Raw genomic sequence first — 20807 nt, 5'->3', positions numbered from 1 at the left:
ACAACCTATAGCATATATTAGGTTAGCTATTTCATAAATTACACTATCTGAAACCCTAAAACGGATTAGGGTTAGGTTTTCTTACCTAAGAACGGAATGGAATTTGCCGGAATAGCGATCCAGTAGCGATGAATAAGCAGGGGAAGTGGCAGGGTAGAATACCAGGAATCTTCTCCAAGTTCTCTCTCACTTTCTCTCTCTTTACTCTCTTCTCTCTCATAGGGTTTTTTCTCAAATTCGTATGGAGTGAATGAGAGAGGGTTTAAGGTCCTTATATAGGCCCAGGTTTGATGGGAATGACCCCCAGGGCCAAGGTATACTTAGTTATATCCAAATATGGGTCGTTCCGGTCTAACGGAGCACTTCTAGTAGCCCCTTTTCCATGTGCGGTCGGACTTAAGCTCCCTGACCATGGATCTAGGTCAGTTTGAGTTTTCATTTCGATCGGATTTACAAATCAGCCGTGGCGGACTAATTTCAGTTTAGCGGTCACGGTCACTCGATCAGGGCCACAAGTACATCGACATGTGTGAGACATTTCTCCTGATCCGAGGGTTTATTTGGGTCAGATTCTGACGATCTGAATCCTTATATTTGGCCCACAAGTGACATAACTCAGATTACTTAAATTTGGATTTTGTTCTTAAATATTTTCACGTTTCTCACCCTCTTCGCTCTGGGCTCAAGTTGTGCATTTCTAGATACAGTTAGGACTTGAGTTCCGAGGGCGTTGTCAAGTCCAGTAATGCGGTCATAACTGTATAGTTTCGGGGTAATCGGACTTTTGACGTGCAGCCCAAGTCCGATACGGAGTTTCGGTGTGCTCCCGAGAGCAACTGGATTTAAGGATGGATTCTAGATTTCAGGGTAATGTAGCGTCAAAGATTCTGCACGTTTTGGGTCTGTAGATCATATTTAAAGTGATTAGTGCTAATTTCATAAGCACTCTAGTTTAGCACTTGCTAATATTAACATAAGTTTCTAAAGGTTTTGATCCTGGGTAATTTCTACCTGAGGTGGTACTCGGGTCCTTGTACGGATTTTTCCAAGACATTACATAAGATTAATAGTCCGCACCTATGGATCATTGAGTTCTTGAGAAACGACCTAGGAGTGCTCGGATTTGGGGTCGATTGGCCGGAATCCCTAAGGCAAAGCATTGCATGTTAGAATCTCATGCAAATCCTCCCTCAACATAAAGGGTTTCCAAGAAGATGAGAGATTTACCTACCTAATCGGCGGAGAGGGATTTTTCCGGTTGTAGATGAGGAATTTTCTTGAGGGAGAGGTAGGGGTTTGTAAGATGGAACTCCCTTGGGCCCCACTTCGATCTATGGTCCACCTTCTCTCTTACCTTCACTCTTTTTCTTCTCTCTTTACTCTCTTTGCTCTCTCTTTACTCTCTTAGTTGTGGGTGTAATGGTGGGAGTTATGAGAGAAGGAGCCTTAGGGCTTTATTCTTTAGACTTGGGCCCATTGGCCTTAAGTTCAACAAATTCCCTCAATGGCCCTCTAGGATCCCCTTTTTTCTTTGGGGTGGCCCTTTTGCACTCTAGGCCACCAAATTTTGTGTTTAGGTGTCTCATGGCCCGATGAGGGGCCATGCAAAATTTGAAGATGATCGGATGCGGGGTTTCATCGTATGGCTCCGATCTTTAAATGGCCTTATGAGGTCCATTCTGGTGTTGGGGTGGTTCTGACAGCCCCCTGGCTATGAAATTTATAGGATAGGTACTCCATGGCCCAATGATGGGCTGTGTAAAATCTGGGAGAGATCAGACTTGGGGTTTAATTGTACGGGTCTGATTTGCGATCAATGGTCACCGTTCCACGATCGGGTCCCAGATTTTGTGGACGGGCGTAGAAAAATACTCTAGGCTCTCACTATAAATGTAGAAGAGATTCAATGGTTGCAAAGCTTGGTATCTCAGTTTTAATTAAAAGGTGTTAGATTTCAATTCTGACCTTTAGTGAGTTGCGTCTAGCAAGTGCTGCTGGGACGGCGTGGATAATTTATTTTTGGGTGTCTACTAAGTCTATGGTCCGCGATGGACCACAAGCCCAGTGAGATCTGCGGTTCCTTAAAATTTTAGAGTTTTCTGACCTTCTTTAGTCGCCGTATGCCTGCACGGGTTGTCGCTATGTGCAAACGGGCTATCTGGATTGACGGCCCGCACTAAGTCTGATCATAACTAGACTGGTCCACTCCAATGGGCTAACCTGGGTTAATTAATTTGGTGGTACCCTACACACGAGCGGTTTAAGTGAACGGTCCTGCGGCAAATCCTACGTGGACGCCCCAGACACAGTTCTGGTTGGACAGGACGTTACAGTCTACCCCCCTTATAAATAAATTTTGTCCTTGAAATTTGCACCTGTTCGTATTGCTGAAGCAAGCTTGGGTAATGCTTGCGGACTTCTGTTTCCATCTCCCAAGTGGCCTCTTCTTCATCGTGGTGGGTCCATAATACTTTAACCAATGGGATGACCTTGTTGCGTAGGACTTGCTCCTTCCTATCCAGTATTCGAGTGGGTCGGAGAATGTATGTGGCATTTTCCTTGAGCTCCACATGCTCCCACTTGATGATGTGTGAAGGGTCAGGCACGTACTTCTTTAACATGGAGACATGAAAGACGTTGTGCACTCCGGTGAGTGGCATGGGTAGGGCCAAGCAATAAGCAACTGTACCTATGCGGTCTAAAACTGGAAGGGCCCAATGAACCGTTGCGTGAGCTTTCCCTTCTTGCCAAAGCGCACCACCCCCTTCATGGGAGACATCTTGAGGAATACGTGGTCCCCAGCTTCAAATTTCAAGTCTCTCCGTCTAGTGTCGGCATAGCTCTTCTATCTGCTTTGGGCCGTCAAGAGGGGACGTCGGATAATCTCAATCTTCTCGGTCATAACTCGCACCAAATCCGGCCCTAGCAAGCTTTTCTTGCCAATTTCTTCCCAACAATGTGGGGCTCGGCATGGACGCCCATATAAAGCCTCAAAAGGCGCCTTGCCGATGCTAACCTGGAAGCTATTATTATAGGCAAACTCGGCATAGGGGAGGCAATCATCCCAACTCTCCTGGAAGTCCAGAACACAAGCCCGCAACATGTCTTCCAATATTTGATTCACCTGTTCAGTTTGCCCATCTGTCTGCGGGTGGAAGGCGGTGCTAAATTTTAGCTTCACTCCCATAGCTTCTTGGATGCGGGTCCAGAAGATCGACGTGAATCGAGTGTCTCGGTCTGACACAATCTCCAATGGAACACCATGTAGTCGTACAATCTCCTTGATATACAACTTTGCTAAATCATCAGTGGAGCTAGACGTCTTTATTGGCAGAAAATGGGCTGATTTGGTTAACCGGTCCACAATCACCCATATTGAGTCATGCCCCTTCCTAGTCTTGGGCAAACTAGAGATAAAATCCATTGATATGAAGTCTCATTTCCATTCTGCTATTGGCATGGGCTGCAAGAGGCCTGGTGGTCGGCAGTGCTTGGCCTTGACTTGTTGACAAGTGAGGCATCGAGACACATACTCCGCTATTCCCTTCTTCTTGTTGTCCCACCAATAGTTTCGCCTCAGATCCCGATACATCTTGGTACTACTAAGATGCATCGCCAATTTGGAGTTATGAGCGACATTTAGAACTTCTTCCCGTAGTCCTTGAAGATTTGGAACATAAATGCGGCCTCGGTACCGCAATCCCCCATTATTACCAACTCTCCACTCGGATTCCACATCATTCCCTGCCCTTTCCTTCATCTTTTTCGACACCTCATTGTCTTCCTGGGCATCGATGATTTTACTGATAATCAGCGGTTGGACATGAACGTGGGCTATGACCTCGTACGGTTCCTCCACGGTTAACTTCATGTCGAAGTCCCGTACAAATTCCACCATGTCCCATTTTCTCACCATCAACGGGGCCGTAAATTCGAGCGTTCTCTTGTGGCTTAAGGCGTCTGCTACTAGATTGGCCTTACCAGGATGATATGAGACCTCAAACTTGAAGTCCTTCAGTGTTTCCATCCAGCGACGCTGTCTCATGTTCAAATCCTTTTGAGTGAAGATGTATTTGAGGCTCTTATGGTCACAGAAGAGCTCAAACTCTTCACCGTAGAGGTAGTGCCTCCATATCTTCAAGGAAAATACCACTGCAGCTAGTTCGAGGTCATGTGTGGGATAGTTCTCCTCATGCTTCCTTAGCTGCCGAGAGGCATAAACAATCGCCCTATCTTTCTGCATAAGTACACAACCCAAGCCCACACAAGATGCATCAGTATAGATGGTGTACTTGACCCCTTGCTTAGGTAATACGAGTATAGGTGTTGACATCAGTTTATCTTTCAACTCTTAGAAGGTCGCCTCTGCCTTCTCATTCCAGGCAAACTTGAGGTCTTTCCATATAAGCTGGGATAGCGGTCGGGCTATCTTTGAAAAGTCCTTAATGAACCTTCGGTAATAGCCTGCGAGACCGAGGAAACTCCTCACTTTCGTAATTGACCTTGGTTGCTTCCAATCTTGTATGGCCGCCACCTTGGCGAGATCGACAGATATGCCTTCCTTGGACACCACATGTCCCAGAAATTTGACCTCTTCCTTCCAAAAGTCGCATTTCCTAAATTGTGCAAACAATTGGTTTTTCTTAAAGGTTTTAAGAACCGCTTGTAAATGTTCTTCATGCTTTTCACGACTCCTTGAATACACGAGTATGTCATCTATGAATACGATGGCAAATTTGTATAAGAACGGCTTGAAGACTCTGTTCATGAGATCCATGAATACTGCTGGAGCATTTGTGAGTCCAAATGGCATAACTAGGAACTCATAGTGGCCAAAACAGGTTCTAAAGGCCGTTTTCTATATATCTTCGTCCTTAACTCGCGGCATGGTACCCTGATTGTAGGTCGATCTTTGAGAAGTATTGAGCACCCCTTAACTGGTCGAACAAGTCAATTCTGGACAATGAGTATTTATTCCGAACCATTACTTGGTTCAACCGCCTGTAATCTACACATAATCTCACATAGGGACATGCGATAAGTCAGCAATGAAATAGGCATGACACCCAGAGTTAGATCGATCGTGAAGTCTATCTCACATCAGGGAGGAAGTCCAGGTATGGCTTTAAACACATCCCAAAAATCTTGGACCACGGGGGTGCATGTTATCGAGGGTCCATCTAACCTCCTCCAACGTTCATGGCTGACCTGAACTAGGAATATGAAGGAAGTGCCGTCGTCCTCATGTATTTCCACAGATATAGTGTCGCAATCGATTTCTACCTTCATCCTAGTCAACCAGTCCATGCCCAGGATGATGTCATAATGGAATATCTTGGTCGCTATCAGGTCCACGAGTACCACCTTGCCACCCAAGTCTATGGGGCAGTCACAACACATCCTCGTTGCTTCGAAGAATGTCCCGGCGGCGGTAATGATTTTCACCCCTATGATAGGAGTGAGGCGTAGACCTAGATGCTTGACGGTTGCATACGATATGAGAGAAGCAATGGATCCAGTGTCCACCAAAAGAAACACGGGAGTACCTTGTATGTGGGCTGTCACCTTGAAGGCCATAGGAGTGGCGATAACTGCTTCCTGGCCCTCGGCCACTAATGTATGTACCCGTGCCTGCTGTGGAAAATTCGGTCGCTGCATGGGCCATTGTGGCGGCCTAACTTGAGGTGCAGGAGGGCGACGAAATTGCTGGTTCGGTCCTATCACCCTCAGTGGAGGAACTTGTATGGCCTGCTGTGGGGGCCTATTGATGCGTTGAGGGGGCATGAAGCCGTGGTCCCTCATTCTTGAAAAAGAAAAGGACTCTGAATGTCCAACCCTCTTGCTGTACTTACACACGCGGTTAGGTCATGTGGATGGGTCGGGGTAACCACAGGCCTAGGCAGGGAATTTGGGCGCGACCTTTTCCCAGCAAAAGATGAGGACGGTCCCTCCATCCTGCTTCATGGGCTCAGCTATAAACGGATCTGTGAGACTCTTTCCTCATCTTGTTCCTCCCGTATTGACATCTCAACTAGCTCAGCATATGTCCCGATGTTCACACAACACATCTTTGAGCGAATGCCGCTCCTCAGGCCCTCCGTGAATCGCCTTGTCGGCGACTATCTGGGAAGCAGAGCACGACAATTCGGTGAAGCGATTTTTGTATTACGCTACAGACATCCCTCCTTGTTGGAGGCGTAAGAATTCATTCTCCTTCTTATGCCGGTATGTCTATGGGAGGTATTTCTGATTGAAGCGGGCCTCGAACACTTCCCATGTCCACACATGGTTCTCCGGGAGGGTCTAAAGAACACTTTCCCACCACAAGTCCGCCTCCTTCTCAAAGAGGTAAGAGAGGAGTTCAACATTCTTTGCTTCAGAACAGTGGAGAGGCCGAAGCAGCTTGGTGACTCGGTTGTACCAATATTCTGCTTCTTCTGGATGGTGGGTGCTAGCGAAAGTGGGCGGCCTAAACCTTTGGAACTGCTCAAATAAGTTACTCGTGTTGGTTGCAGGCGTGGCCATGGCGGGTGGTTCCGGTTGTTGCACCCCCATGTTATGGGTCATGGTTCCCATCATGGCGGCTAACATCTGTTGCTGTTGTTGCATAAGAAGCAACATTTGACCCATTTGGTCCATAGCTGGTGTTGTGGGTGGTGCGGATGTCGTGGCTTGTGTTGGCGGCACATCCGGAACTGCTTCCTGGGTAGTGTTTCCCATGTTATGGGAACCGGTCCCCCCTTGGGGGCCTTGTGGATCATCGGGAAGTTGGTCCCTCTCGATTAGGCCGCCGTGAGGTAGGCGGACATATCTACCTTCTCCCCGTGGAGGCATTTCCTAGAAGAACGTCCCTTAAGAGGTTAAGTACTAGAACATCGTCCATGTAAAGATCGTACTTAAACATACAAGGTTCATGGATCCTATTCATAAGTATAAGTAATTTACATATATAAGGCATTCTCAAGGTAAGAAGGAAAATTTCACAACACTCCATACTTTCATATTAAGTTCAAAATGTCATTTGCATGGCCGTTTACATTCTACAGCATGGATTACAAGTGTCACTAGATATTCCAAACGTAAAGGAAATATAACCTAGCCAAGCAAAAGTTCTAACTATCCTTCAATACATGTAGATAGACCTAACTGACTTAAAGCAACTACTAATTATCGGTAAGGCTATGCTACTACTCTTCTGAGTCGGATGAGGACGGGGGTACTTCTTCTCCCATGCTACAACAAATCAGGTCTTTATGGCCCGATACATTTTCTTATTCCATTTTTTCTACTTCTCTTGGTGCCTGGCTTAGTTCTCCTTGATCTTTGCTATCTTGGCATCGAGCATATCCAAGTGCTCGTGTATATCTGGGATGGTAAGCGCCCCTTCATCTATCTCCTTCACCCCTTCAGTCCCTTCAGTATCTTAGCTCCTTCCTCGCCCTCATCACTTTCATTGCCTTCATCGTCGTAGTCATCTCCCTCTTCTTCCTCATCGGCATCCCTAAACTCCTCAATGCGACCCTGTTTTTGTTTGAGTCTCAACCTCATAAAGTTTAGCATCTTATCACCCAGGATTTCCGTTGGTACAGGGTCCCCGTTCAATCCACCTATCCCATACTGTCGGGCCATAAAGCAGACTAGGCGGCCATATGGAAGGGCTACGTCCTTCCATATCACCTTTGCGGCTTTCACGATTTGGTGGAGTACTATGTTGGGGGAGCACACGTCCACTCCACGACCCACTTGATACAAGAACTCCACCATATAGCGGGTGCACTCGATGCAGTTCTTCAACCTCGAGTATATATTGTAGGTAGCAATGCGGTGAAGTACCTGATATTCGGGTGCCAGGGCTGTTGCGTACAGGCCGACATCCCGCGTCCATTGGGCAGCTCCACCGCACAAGAAGCGAGTCCGTTCATCATGGGCCCGAACCGATTCTAAATTCTTTTCATCAATTTGCACCTCTCCCAATGGCACTCCCAGAATTTCAGAAAGGTCCTCAACCCCCAAGTGGATGTTCTTACCACATACTATAATATCAAATCCCAGGGGCTCGAATTGAGGATTTCTAATTCGAGTGTAGAATGCCCTAGCCTGCCCCTTATTAGCTTGCTCACCCCCATAAAACATGGGACCCCAATCCTTCTCCATAAGTCAGTTGAATAGAGCGTTATTACCTAGCAAATGCTCCTCCACGGAGGCCTCAAAAGCGACTTGGCGCACGCGAAAATTTCTCAAATCTTCAATGGGCGTTTTGTCTAATTGGGAATTGTTTCATCTCTTGGATTGGACCTCTGAGCTCGACTTCTCCCTTGAATCAGCCTTCTGCTTACTACGTCTTTCTCGGCTCGATCCCGGCTCGGCGGGAGTTGGTCTCTTCTTCCCCATGAGGGAAAGAATCACTAGAGTGGCGGAGATGGAGGAAAGTTCCTAGGGATGGTTTTGAGAATGGCTTAAGAATGGGTCTAGGGTTGGATTTGGGGAACATATTTTTAGAAATGATTTGAGAATGTATTAGAGAAGGAGTGGTTAAGAATGGGTTTGGGAAAAATGTATTGGAAGTGGTTGTTGGATTTTATTTTATTTTTTGAAGTGGTTTTGTAGGTGAAGATTGGAGAGGGTTTTAGAAAGGATTTGAGAATGGGATTGGGAAATGTGGGTTGGATATGAATTTGAAATTGGGTTTTGAAATTGGGGCTTGAAGTTGAAAGGGATTTGAGAGGGGTTTTGAGGATGGGGTTTGAAGTTTGGGTTTTAGGATGGGTGTTGGGAATGTATTTTGAAATGGGTTTGACAAGGGGTTTGGAGAAGATGAAGAGAAATGGGTAGAAGTTGGATGCTCTTGGATGGGTTTCTTGAAAATGGGTTTGATATTGGGTTTTATGAATGGGTTTAAGAAAGAAAGTTGAGAATGGAATGAAAATAGATGTTGGGAATGGGTTTTAGGAGAGGGAAGATGAGGAGAATGAGGGAGTGTTGAAGGTGAGGAGGTTTGGATAGAGGGTGTAGAAAGTGGAGGTGGTTGGGTTTAGGGTTGGAGGGGAGGAGTTTGAGGGAAATGAGAAAGAGGGAGGGGTGGGTAGCCCTTTTAGTGTACAAGGCAATGGGCTCCACCCCAAATTTGGGTTGCAAAGTGGCCAGCAAAAGGCGGTCCGGCGGGGGCCACACGGTCCCCTAGACAAAAGGGCAGGGGCCACGTGGGTAGTGGCAGGGACAACGCGGGTCGGACGACAGGGGCAACGCAGTCAGACGGCGGGGGCAACGCGGGTCAGCAGGGGGCCACGCTGGTCGGATGGCGGGGGCCACGCGGTCCACTGGACATTTTTTTGGGGGGGGGGGGGCACGTGGATTCGGCGGGGGCCATGCCGACCAGGAGGGCCGCACATCTTTTGACATTTTTAAGCGTGCTTAATGCCCCCCGGGATGTAGCATATATGATTTTGGGGTAAGAGAAACCAATCTACGCAATGAGCCTAGTTGTTTCATGAGATCCCTCATGGTTAGCAATCAAAATTCAATTTGTTCACATTTCTACTAATTTCAGTAAATTCTCATTTATCCTCAAATCTCTATCCCTGAAAGGGATCAGAACTATCGAGTTTGGCCTGGTATTCGCTCATTTGGTCTAGGATGATGGTTTCGACTGTCTAATCATTTAATTTTCAGCTCATTCCTAATAATGTGTTGGGCCGCTATAAGACCCTCGGATCCATTTCCTAGCGACGTTACACTCTCTCGCTACCCGGTCCTATCTCTTTGGAAGTCTTACCTTCCATCCTTCCATCAAAGATTGTCGATTCAAGGCCTAGGATGGTACTTAGCATCTGAAGTCGCTATTATGTTTCCTATCACGTCAGCGAATGCGTTAGTGAGTTCATGATCCACGACCCAATTAATTCCAAACCATTGCTCTGATACCAACTTGTAACGCCTTGGAAATTGGGGATCGTGCATATGCTCGACTCCCAAGTAATTTATGTTTAATCAGGCTTAGATGCGCAGTATGGAATTAATTGAAACATGGAGCACAACCACAACTAGTTTACTGAAATAAAAGAGGATGAGTATATATAAGTTCCAAAATAATATGAATGGGTCACACAAGGCGTTGCCCAACAAAATTACAAAAATGTGTCCAAAAAGAACGATGAGCTGAGTCCAACACCCAGCGATCCTCCTCATCAACTCGTCCATGAGCTGGAAGTAAGACAACTCGTCCTCCTCATCAAGGCTCGTGCCGCCAGGCTCCTCGTACTCTGCATCACCTGCAACTATGAGAGAGTCTGGTTGGTGTTTTAAAACACCGTCCTAGAGTGGGAGTGAGCGATCAACTCAGTGGGTGCTATTAGTCTTAAGTTGTAACAAACATCAATTATATTATGAATTTAATGAAAGGCAAACATTCATAAACACCTAACTAATCTTGTTAATGTAGGTACATGATAAATGACATGATGCATGCCCTCACAATAACACTCCCTCGAGCGACTACATCTAACGATCGCGTATGACCAACTACCTTCATTATGACCTCAACGCCGAGTTGCCAACCTAACTAATGTGATGTGGTTATGATCGTGTTAGCCAAGTTTTTAATTAAGTCCATTCAAATAGCAGATTGGGGAAACTAGTACACCCCTTAAGATCAATGCCCTAAACTGGTTGCGAGGCATGGCCCCCCAACGTGTGAGGCCAAAACCCCGCGATCCTTGATCCCGTTGGGTTTCCCCTCCCTGACTTCAAGCACATGGGGAGTGCTGAGAGAAGGGATCGCTTGCGGTCACTACAGGGAGGTTCGTCACCCCAGCGTAGGCCAACAGCTTGGACACAATGTCTCATTCCACCATGCCCAACTCTCAAGTCAGTGGATCGGTTTCAATTTGGTTATCAATGGGCTTCAATGGTTGAAGGGTGTTCCAGGTTCCATACAGGTGTGGGCAAATATGGTTAACAAACATGATTGGTCAGTAAGTGGGCTAGGCCTTGCGAGTCCATGCGTGTACAAGATGGACAACATCAGGTACAAACAACCCATGTAGTCCACCTACTGTCGCTCATCTGTACTCGCCCATATTCACCGGCCTAGTCTCAAGGCAATCCTACCAAAGGGGCCACCTTCTCTCACCTCAGTTTCCTAACCAACTTAGGGATTTGATGGTATTCAATAGCACTTCAACAAATTAGGAATTATCATCTTATACAAGTGATGTCGTGTAATCATGTATTAAACATATAAATTAAAAATTTGCTATACATGTAATTACTAACAACACTACGAAATAAATGTGCATGTGTGTTGTGTGGGTAGTGAGGAAACTAAGAATCTCCTATATCTCATAGCACAAAAATGTACAAGGGTTAATGCATCACACATTCTATAAGGAAAACATCGTACAAGAATCAATCAAGACATGAACATGCAATCATTAAAGACATAACCAATCATGTGAGAGACAACAAACATTTCATAGCATTCCATGTTGATTGAGAAGATCGAAGGTAAGGTCCTTCCTAGGTTTTCTCTAGATTATCCAATACATCACCCAATCAAGTATAATCATTAGATTTATACTAAAATTGGTGTTAGGCCACCTAAGATTAATAGTTCGCACCTATGGATCGTTGAGTTCTTGAGAAACGACCTAAGAGTGCTCGAATTTGGGGTCGATTAGTCGGAATCCCTAAGGCAAAGCATTGCATGTTAGAATCTTATGCAAATCCTCCCTCAACATGAGGGGTTTCCAAGAAGATGAGAGATTTACCTACCTAATCGGCAGAGAGGGATTTTTCCGATTGTAGATGAGGAATTTCCTTGAGGGAGAGGTAGGGTTTGTAAGATGGAACTCCCTTGGGCCCCACTTCGATCTATGGTCCACTGTCTCTCTCACCTTCACTCTCTTTCTTCTCTCTTTACTCTCTTTGCTCTCTCTTTACTGTCTTGGTTGTGGGTGTAATGGTGGGAGTTATGAGAGAATGAGCCTTAAGGCTTTATTCCCTAGACTTGGGCCCATTGGCCTTAAGTTCAACAAATTCCCTCAATGACCCTCTAGGATCCCCTTTTTGCTTTTAGGGGGGGCTCAACACCCCTAGGCCACCAAATTTTGTGTGTGTCTCATGGCCCGTTGAGGGGTCATGCAAAATTTTAAGATGATCGAACGCGGGGTTTCATCGTATGACTTCGATCTTTAAATGGCCCTACGAGGTCCATTCTAGTTGTTGGGGCAATTCTGATGGCCCCCTGGCTATGAAATTTATAGGATAGGTGCTCCATGGCCCGATGAAGGGCTGTGCAAAATTTGGAGAGATCGTGTAACACCCTGAAATTCGGGGGTCGAGCATAACTCAGCTCCCGAGTTCCAAAACGTCACTTATGCAACATATTTAATGATGGATGTATGTTGACTGTATTAGTGCATAAAATATGGAATAGATTAAGCCAAAACACAGATATGATTCAGGGATAAGTGAATAAAGCAAGCGGAAGACTTATAGAAAAATATGTGTACAAGTGTAAATCTCTGAAGTACATATACAAACCAGGTCGTATGAAAGTGTTATTTAACAAAATTATAAGTATCAAGTTACATCATTTAAGTTTTCAAAAATAATCCCATAATCCCGCGCATCAGACCAAGGCTCGCTAGAACCCGTCTGAAAACTGCATATATGAGAAGGCAGCCTCATCATCATCCATCTCCCGCTCTGCCTCAGAAGTCGCATCCACATCTGCAACATCAGAACCTAAGACAGAGTCTGGTGGGTGTTTAACACCGCCCCAGAAACATGGGAGTGAGTGATCAACTCAGTGGAACAATAAGGCACTGGTTAACATGTTATCAGTTCAATCAAACAGTAATGATAAAGCAGAATAATTAAATAAATCCTAAGTACTCTTGTTAATGCAAGGATGTATGCAATATGATGCGTGCCCTCACGCATACACCCTCAGCGTCTTCATCTTACGTTACGCATGACATCGCCTCAAAGTGCGCCACATCTACAAAGCACATGCAAATGCGGTGCATGGATATGATTACCAAGTTATTATTAGTCCATTTCCACACAGCAGGATTGGGAAGCTAAGATACCTTCCTCATATCACCATCCAAACAGTGATCCATACTAGGGTCGTCAATCCTAGACATCTCATACGATCATATGTTTGAGGTCGTAGCAAAGGGCTCGTCACCAATCAATGCACGTCATTCATACCTTTACTACCACAGTTCGGCTCGTCACCTCCTTGCGGTATCCAGGTATACTCGAGGTCACTATAAAGGGCTCGTCACCAATCAATGTAGGCCGATGGCACGAATATAGTGTCCCATACCACCATAATCGGTTCACGAGTTTAGTTGCTCACTGGTCACTACGGGGAGGCTTGTCACCCCAGTGTAGGCCGACAGCTCGACCACGGTGTCCCATACCACCATGTCCGGCTCATGAGTCTTAGCGGATCAAGGTACCATGGTTATTAGGATTTCACTGGTAAGTTCGGTACCCTAGATTCAAGCAGTAGCGTCCATACATGGTGAATATACATCGGACAATCGGGTTACTTGACGAACTCGACTAGCACGAGCGCACGTTGAATTGAACGACATAGAGTGCGCAAACACTCCGCGTGGCCAAACCACTGCCGACAACTCTAATACGACTCGGGTTCGTCTAATACGTCCTACGTGGCGAAAGCAATCTCAACCACGAACATAGGGTCAATTACCGATTTCCTGGACTAAGGTATAGTCCCAAACACCTTACACTACAACAGATATTCATGCTGAATGTAAAACAGTAATGGAACAACAACTTAAATCATGGTACATACGCATCTGAAGAATATCAACTTAACATAAATGTAAGCATAGGTAATGCTTGAATTTAAATAACATGGAATGTAACTTGCATAAAGGAAATCATGCGCATCAATAGGAGTATTGAGAATCACTTCTTAATGCCCGCAATTAGTGTAATAAGTTACACTTTAGATCATTCATGCATTTCTACAAACACTTAGCATACATGGAACAACATACATGACGTATGTTGAAATACATGCATTTTGACAATTCCTTTTACCAAGGAGTTGTCATACATGCATCTAGCATACATACATGACAAATAATCATGGCAAACATAAGTGCATATTTTATACGTATACGGTACTTTATAAATACACATAGAATACACAAATCTCAATATAACGCATGCATATCAGGAAAGCAACGTAAACACAACATTTGGCATGTGAAATCTCATCCATAACAAGAATAAATCACTAACTGGCGTTGAAAGCCTTGAAAACCATAACCTATACACTTAAAGTCCGCACCTTAAGCAAGGAAAGAACACCGAACTGATTTAGACGAGTTGTCTTCGTCAACGGCGATAGGATACCCTAAAACAAGGATAGAAATGAGATACAACAACACCAAGTCTAATCTAAGCTCTAACACAGGTTAGGGTTAGATTAACTTACCCCAAAATGAACTCAGAACCGTCGGAAGAACGATTCAAAGTGAAGGTTCAAAGATGAAGAAGAACAAGGAAGAATCCAAGATGATTCACCAACTTATCTCTCTCACTTTCTCTCTCTTTTCCACTCTTTTTCCAAGCTAGGGTTAGAGAAAATTCGTATGGAAAAGAGAGCTAGGGTTTAAGGACTATAAATAGGCCTCAAATTGATGAAAATAACCCCAGGGTCAAGGTACACTTAAAGTATAACCAAAACCCGACTCTCGCAATCCAACGAAGCACTTCTGGTGAGCTAATAACCACGAAAGGTCGGACTTAAGCTCATTGACCATGGATCTAGGTCAGGCTGAGTTTTCATACCGACCGGCTCTTCAGATCAGCCGTGGCGGACCACACTCAAATCAACGGTCACGGAAACTCGATCAGGTCCACAAGCACTAAGATATGCCTGGGCCACCTTCCCTAATCAGAGGGTGAAATTGGGTCAGAATCCAACGGTCAGATAGCTTAAAATCATCGCGCAAGCGACACGACTCAGATTTCATAAAAAACTTATTAAATTCCAACCGTTCTCACACTCTTCACTCCGAGCTCAAACAAATCGACCCAGAACATCACATGGACTTGATTTTCGAGGTGATGGTCAAGCCCAACTCGGTGACCGCAACAGCCTAAGATCATCACCATCGGACTTTCGACGCGCGGTCCAGGTCTGATCCAGATCTTTCAAAAATTCTCCAGAACAACTGGATTTAGCGATGGATCCCAGGTTTCAGAGTAACGTAGCACTAACAATTTAAAGTGATTGATGCGAATTTCACAAGCAATCGAATATAGCACTAATTACCCCAAAAACAACTACTTAAGGAAAGATTAGCACAAAAATTTCTAAGGTCGTTACAGATCGGAAGTGAGGTTTGATTGTATGGGTCCGATTTGCGATCAATGGTGACCGTTCCACGATCGGGTCCCAGATTTTGTGGACCGGCGTAGAAAAATACTCTAGGCTCTCACCGTAAATGTAGAAGAGATTCGACGGCTGCAAAGCCTGGTATCTCATTTTTTATTAAAAGGTGCCAGATTTCAATTCCAGCCTTTAGTGAGTTGCGTCTGGCAAGTGCCGCTGAGACGGTGTGTATAATTTATTTGTGGGTGTTTACTAAGTCCGTGGTCTGCAATGGACCACAAGCCTAGTGAGATCTGCGATTCCTCAAAATTTTAGATTTTTCTAACCTTCTTTGGCGGCTGCATGGCCCGTACGGGCTGTCGCTAAGTGCAAACAAGATATCTGGATTGACGGCCAGCACTAAGTCTGATCATAACTAGACTGGTCCACCCCAATAGGCTAATCTGGGTTAATTAATTTGGTGGTACCCCGCACACGAGCGGTTTAAGTGAACGGTCCTACAACAAATCCTACGTGGACGCCTCAGGACACTGTTCTGATTGGACAGGACGTTACATGGATACTAGAGGCCTAAATTAGCAGTACTTGCGACATATCTAATAATGCATTTGATAGCAATAAGATGTGATTCTTTTGGATCTGATTGATATCTAGCATAGATACCTACACTGAATGCAATATCTGGTCTACTCGCAGTTAAGTATAAGAGACTACCAATCATGCTGCGATATAATCGAGAGTCTATACTTTTACCTATTTCATCCTTTAAAAGCTTGAGAGTCGTACTCACAGGAGTATTAAATTTCTTACCATTCTCGAATCCAAATTTCTTAACCAAATTTAAAGTATACTTGGTTTGAGAAATGAAGATACCATCTTCTAGCTGTTTAACCTGCAAGCCTAGAAAGTAGTTTAATTCTCCAACCATACTCATCTCGAACTTGGATTTCATAAGCTTTGCAAACTCAATAGACAGGTTAGTGCATGTAGAACCATAGATAATATCATCAACATATATCTATACAATTAGTATGTGTTCATTATATTTTTTAACAAATAAGGTTTTATCAACACTTTCCATAACAAAATTGTGACTGAGTAAGAACTTAGTTAGCTTCTCATACCATGCCCTGGGAGATTGTTTCAGACCATAAAGTGCCTTTTTAAGGCGATATACATGATTTGAGTGTTTAGGGTCCTCAAAACCCTTAGGTTGTTCCACATAGACCTCTTCATGTAGATCACCATTTAAGAATGCACTTTTAACATCCATTTGATATATTTTAAACTTTTTTAAGTAAGCAATGGATATAAATAATCTGATGGATTCAAGACGAGTTACTGGAGCAAAGGTTTCATCAAATCGACTCCTTCTATTTGAGTGTACCCTTGTACAACCAGTCTAGCATTGTTTCTGATTATATTTCCCAATTCATTAGATTTTTTTTTGAAAATCCATTTGATTCCAATTATGTGTTTATTAGATAGTCTTAGAACCAAATACCAAACATCATTCCTAACAAACTGATTTAATTCTTCTTACATGGCTACAGTTTTCATCAGTAAGTGTTTCTTTTACGTTGGTTGATTCAATTTGAGAAGTAAAGCAAACATAATTGCAAACATTCTCTAATTGTTTTCTAGTACACACACCAGTGAGAGGATTGCCTAGTATTAGATCAGTAGGATAATCTTTGATTGATTTTAGTTCAGTATTGATTGGACTAGATGAGGAGTCAGGTTTCTCAATTAAATTGACTTCATCATCTTCTGAACTAGATGTGGGTGTGTTCAGGTGATCATCAATTACAACATTAATAGATTCTTGAATTACTCATGTTCTCTTATTAAGAACACGATATGCTCGACTATTCAGAACATAACCCAAGAATATCCCTTCATCACTCTTGGCTTCAAACGTCCCTAAATTTTCACGGTCACGTAAGATGAAACACTTACTTCCAAAAATTCGAAAGTATTTAATAGTAGGTTTCTTATTAAACCACAACTCATAAGCTGTTTTATCTTTAGATTTTCTAATGTACACACGATTTATAATATAACACGCAGTATTTATAGCTTCAACCTATAAGTTTTTGGGTAACTTCATGCTATTTAGCATAACATTGGCCATCTCTTGTAGTACTCTGTTTTTTCTTTCAACAACCCTATTTTGTTAAGGTGTTTTAGGAGCAGAAAACTCTTGCGATATGCCATGATCGGTACAGTATTTCTCAAAATTGTTATTTTGAATTCAGTATCATGATTACTTTTAATCTTGATAACATTCATTTCTTTTACAGTCTGAATTCATTTTAGTATCTTTTTTACTTCATTGAGAGTCAGATTTTTCTCTCATAAATGCTACCCAAGTAAATCTGGTAAAGTCATCAACAATAACCAGAAAATACTTCTTACCACCTCTACTCTCCATCCTGGTTGGTCTAACTAGATCCATATGAAGAAGTTCAAGGGTTTGGATGTGGTAGAGGAGTTCACTTTTTTGTGACTACTCCTAGTTTGTTAGCCAATTTGGCATGCGCCACATATTTTATCAACTTTCTCTAGTTTGGGAAGACCTCTAATAAGATCAATTTTGCTCAATCTATAGAGATTTCGGTAGTTAACATGTCCTAGATGTTTATGCCATAATTCCGTTTCATCTGTTTAGACCATGTAACATGAGAATGTAGCTACGACCATTTAATATCAACAACCTTTCTCATTTGAAATCTCGCACCCTTGATTAGTAAATTTAATACTATGTTTGTTATCGTAGATTTGAGATATACTTAAAAGATTATGCTTAAGACCTTCAACATATAAGACGTTTTCAAAAGGGGGAAGGTTAGAAATTTATACAGTACCTTGGCCAATAATCTTGCAGTTGCTTCCATCACCAAAAGTAACTAAGCCATCATTCATTTCTTTGTAGTTGGTGAATATATCTTTGTTACCTGTCATATGTCTTGAACAACCACTGTCTAGGTAACACTTTGAATGACTAGAAGCCTTGAAGGCAGTGTGGGCAACAAGACAAGTAACTTTAGGAACCTATTTCATTGTTGTTCTGGGTTTTGGAGTACCATTGGTTTTCCTTGGCTTGGTAGAATTGAAATTTCTGTCTATCAACTCTGATATTAGAGTTAGATTTGAGAAGCTCTTTAAGTCCACTATTTTTTCAGCTAAGGGGTTATAACTTTGATTTCTAAAGCTGATGTTATTAGGATTAACTTTAGAAGCTTGAAAAGGTTTTGAATTTTTTAAGTTGTTTTGGTTATTATTTTTCAAGCTCTTTCCTTTTGAGTTTGAGGATTCTCCTTTAACAAATATAGGAGATACATTCTTATTTTTCAGAGGAGTGTCTTTGATATAGCCCAGACCCGATTAATTGCCACATTTCCTAGATGCGGTTAATAATTTTTCAAGCTTAGGGTCTTCATGGGCTTATCTCTAAGTATCTTTAGAACTCAATTGAGAAGAAACTTCAAGCTTTAATTTCTCATTTTCTATTCTAAGTTTTTCAAATTCAGAAGTTTTAAAACTTAAATCATATTTAACTTTTTCATAACAATTAGAAAGATAAGATTTTTCCAAAACAGTGTTTTCAAGTTCTTTTAATTTAAGAAAATTTTCTTTTTGAAGCTTTAGTTTGACAACAATTTTGTAACTTTCCCTGTATAGGGTATTATAGGCATCCTGAAGATCATCTTCATTTTCAGGGTCACTCCTGAGATTCTCATAATCAGATGAATTGCAACATCTGAGGAGGTGACTCTGGCTATAGTCATTAGAGCTTTTACTTCATTTGAAGTTTCTTGTTTTGATTCATCCGACTTGGAAGAAATTTCAGAGCTGGATGATTCATCTCAAGTGGCTAACATGCCTCTTCTTTTTGGCTTATCCCTTTTTGGACACTTATTTGCCAAATGCCCATATTCATGGCAGTTGAAACATTGACTACCTTTTAGAGATTTCTAATTTTTAGATTTTCCCGTTCTCTTCTCAAAAGGTTTTTGAAGATATACTCTTTTCTTACTTTTGAAAATCCTGTAAAACTTTTTAGCAAGTAAAGTCATATCATCGTCTGTGTCTTCAAAATCAGAATTAACATCGCTATCTTTTGAAATAGATTTGGTTGATTTAAGAGCCATGGACTTACCTTTGGGAGCTTTAAAATTTAACTTGTAAGATTGAAGTGAACCAATTAACTCATTAGCCTTCATTTGATCCGTGTCTCTAAGTTCATGAATGGCAGTAACTTTGGAATTAAACCTCTCAGGAAGTGATCGCAGTATTTTAGCACAGACTTTACTTTCTGAGATTCCATCTCCTAGACCCTACATAGAATTGAGTATGTTATTTAATTTTGTATAGAAGTCCATGAAAGACTCATTTTCTTCCATATGAATTTCCTCAAACCTTGTAGTGAGGATCTGAACTTTAGACTTCTTAACAATAGTCGTTCCTTCGTGTTTCATTTCAAGAATGTCCTAGGCTTGTTTAACTGTATCACATGAAATGATTTTTTTGAATTCATCAGGTGATTGAGCAATGTAATTGCATTTAAACCTTAGCATTAACACTGCTTTCACTTTTCTGAGGTGTAGTCCATAAATAAAAAGGAGTTTCTTTAATGGACTTGGTTCCATCACTACCTATTACCTCAGACATTGGTGGTTTCCATTTGGTTACCGTGGCTTGCCACACGCTTTCATCAATGGATTTCAAGAAAATTCTCATTCCGGCTTTCCAATAAGCATAATTTGAGCCATCAAAGAGTAGTGGCCTAGTAATATACAAGCGATCGAAATTTGACATAATGAAAGCTCAAATAGATTTTTAAACTCAAGGAATTTAATCCAAGTACATGAGCAACCTAGCTCTGATACCACTTGAAAAGGGTGAACTCTCAGTCCGAGAGGGGGGGGGGGGGGGGAAAAGGACTATGCTAAATTAAAAAATAATGAACTGAAATATTAAATAAAACTAGATCAATCAGAGATCTCAATTGTAATAGTATTGAAAAATTGATTCAAACCTTATTCAAAGACAACCTCACACCAAAAACAAATGTTTTAGGTAGGACAACTTGATTTCTTGAACGCAGTAAGGATCAAGATCGCAAACTAAAACAAGAGGCAAATGAAGGAAGCTATCTACTACAAGCATTCACCACATGTACAGGAAAAGATTACAAACATTCAACACACATCCATCACATACATCATCCACCACAAAACACCAGGACTTATAGTGGTTCAGTGTGTACACCAACTGTTCTCAAACAGCCACACCTACTCCACTCCCAATAATCACAACCCACGTGATATTGGTGTTCACTATAAAACAAGGTTTTTTCAGGTTTACCTTAAAACCTATACAGTTGTGTTTTCAAATGGGTTATCACAATCAAAACCAC

Source organism: Magnolia sinica, chromosome 18 (genome assembly GCF_029962835.1).
Source record: "Magnolia sinica isolate HGM2019 chromosome 18, MsV1, whole genome shotgun sequence".
In the NCBI taxonomy this organism is placed as follows: domain Eukaryota; kingdom Viridiplantae; phylum Streptophyta; class Magnoliopsida; order Magnoliales; family Magnoliaceae; genus Magnolia; species Magnolia sinica.
This window is presented reverse-complemented; position numbering follows the sequence as displayed.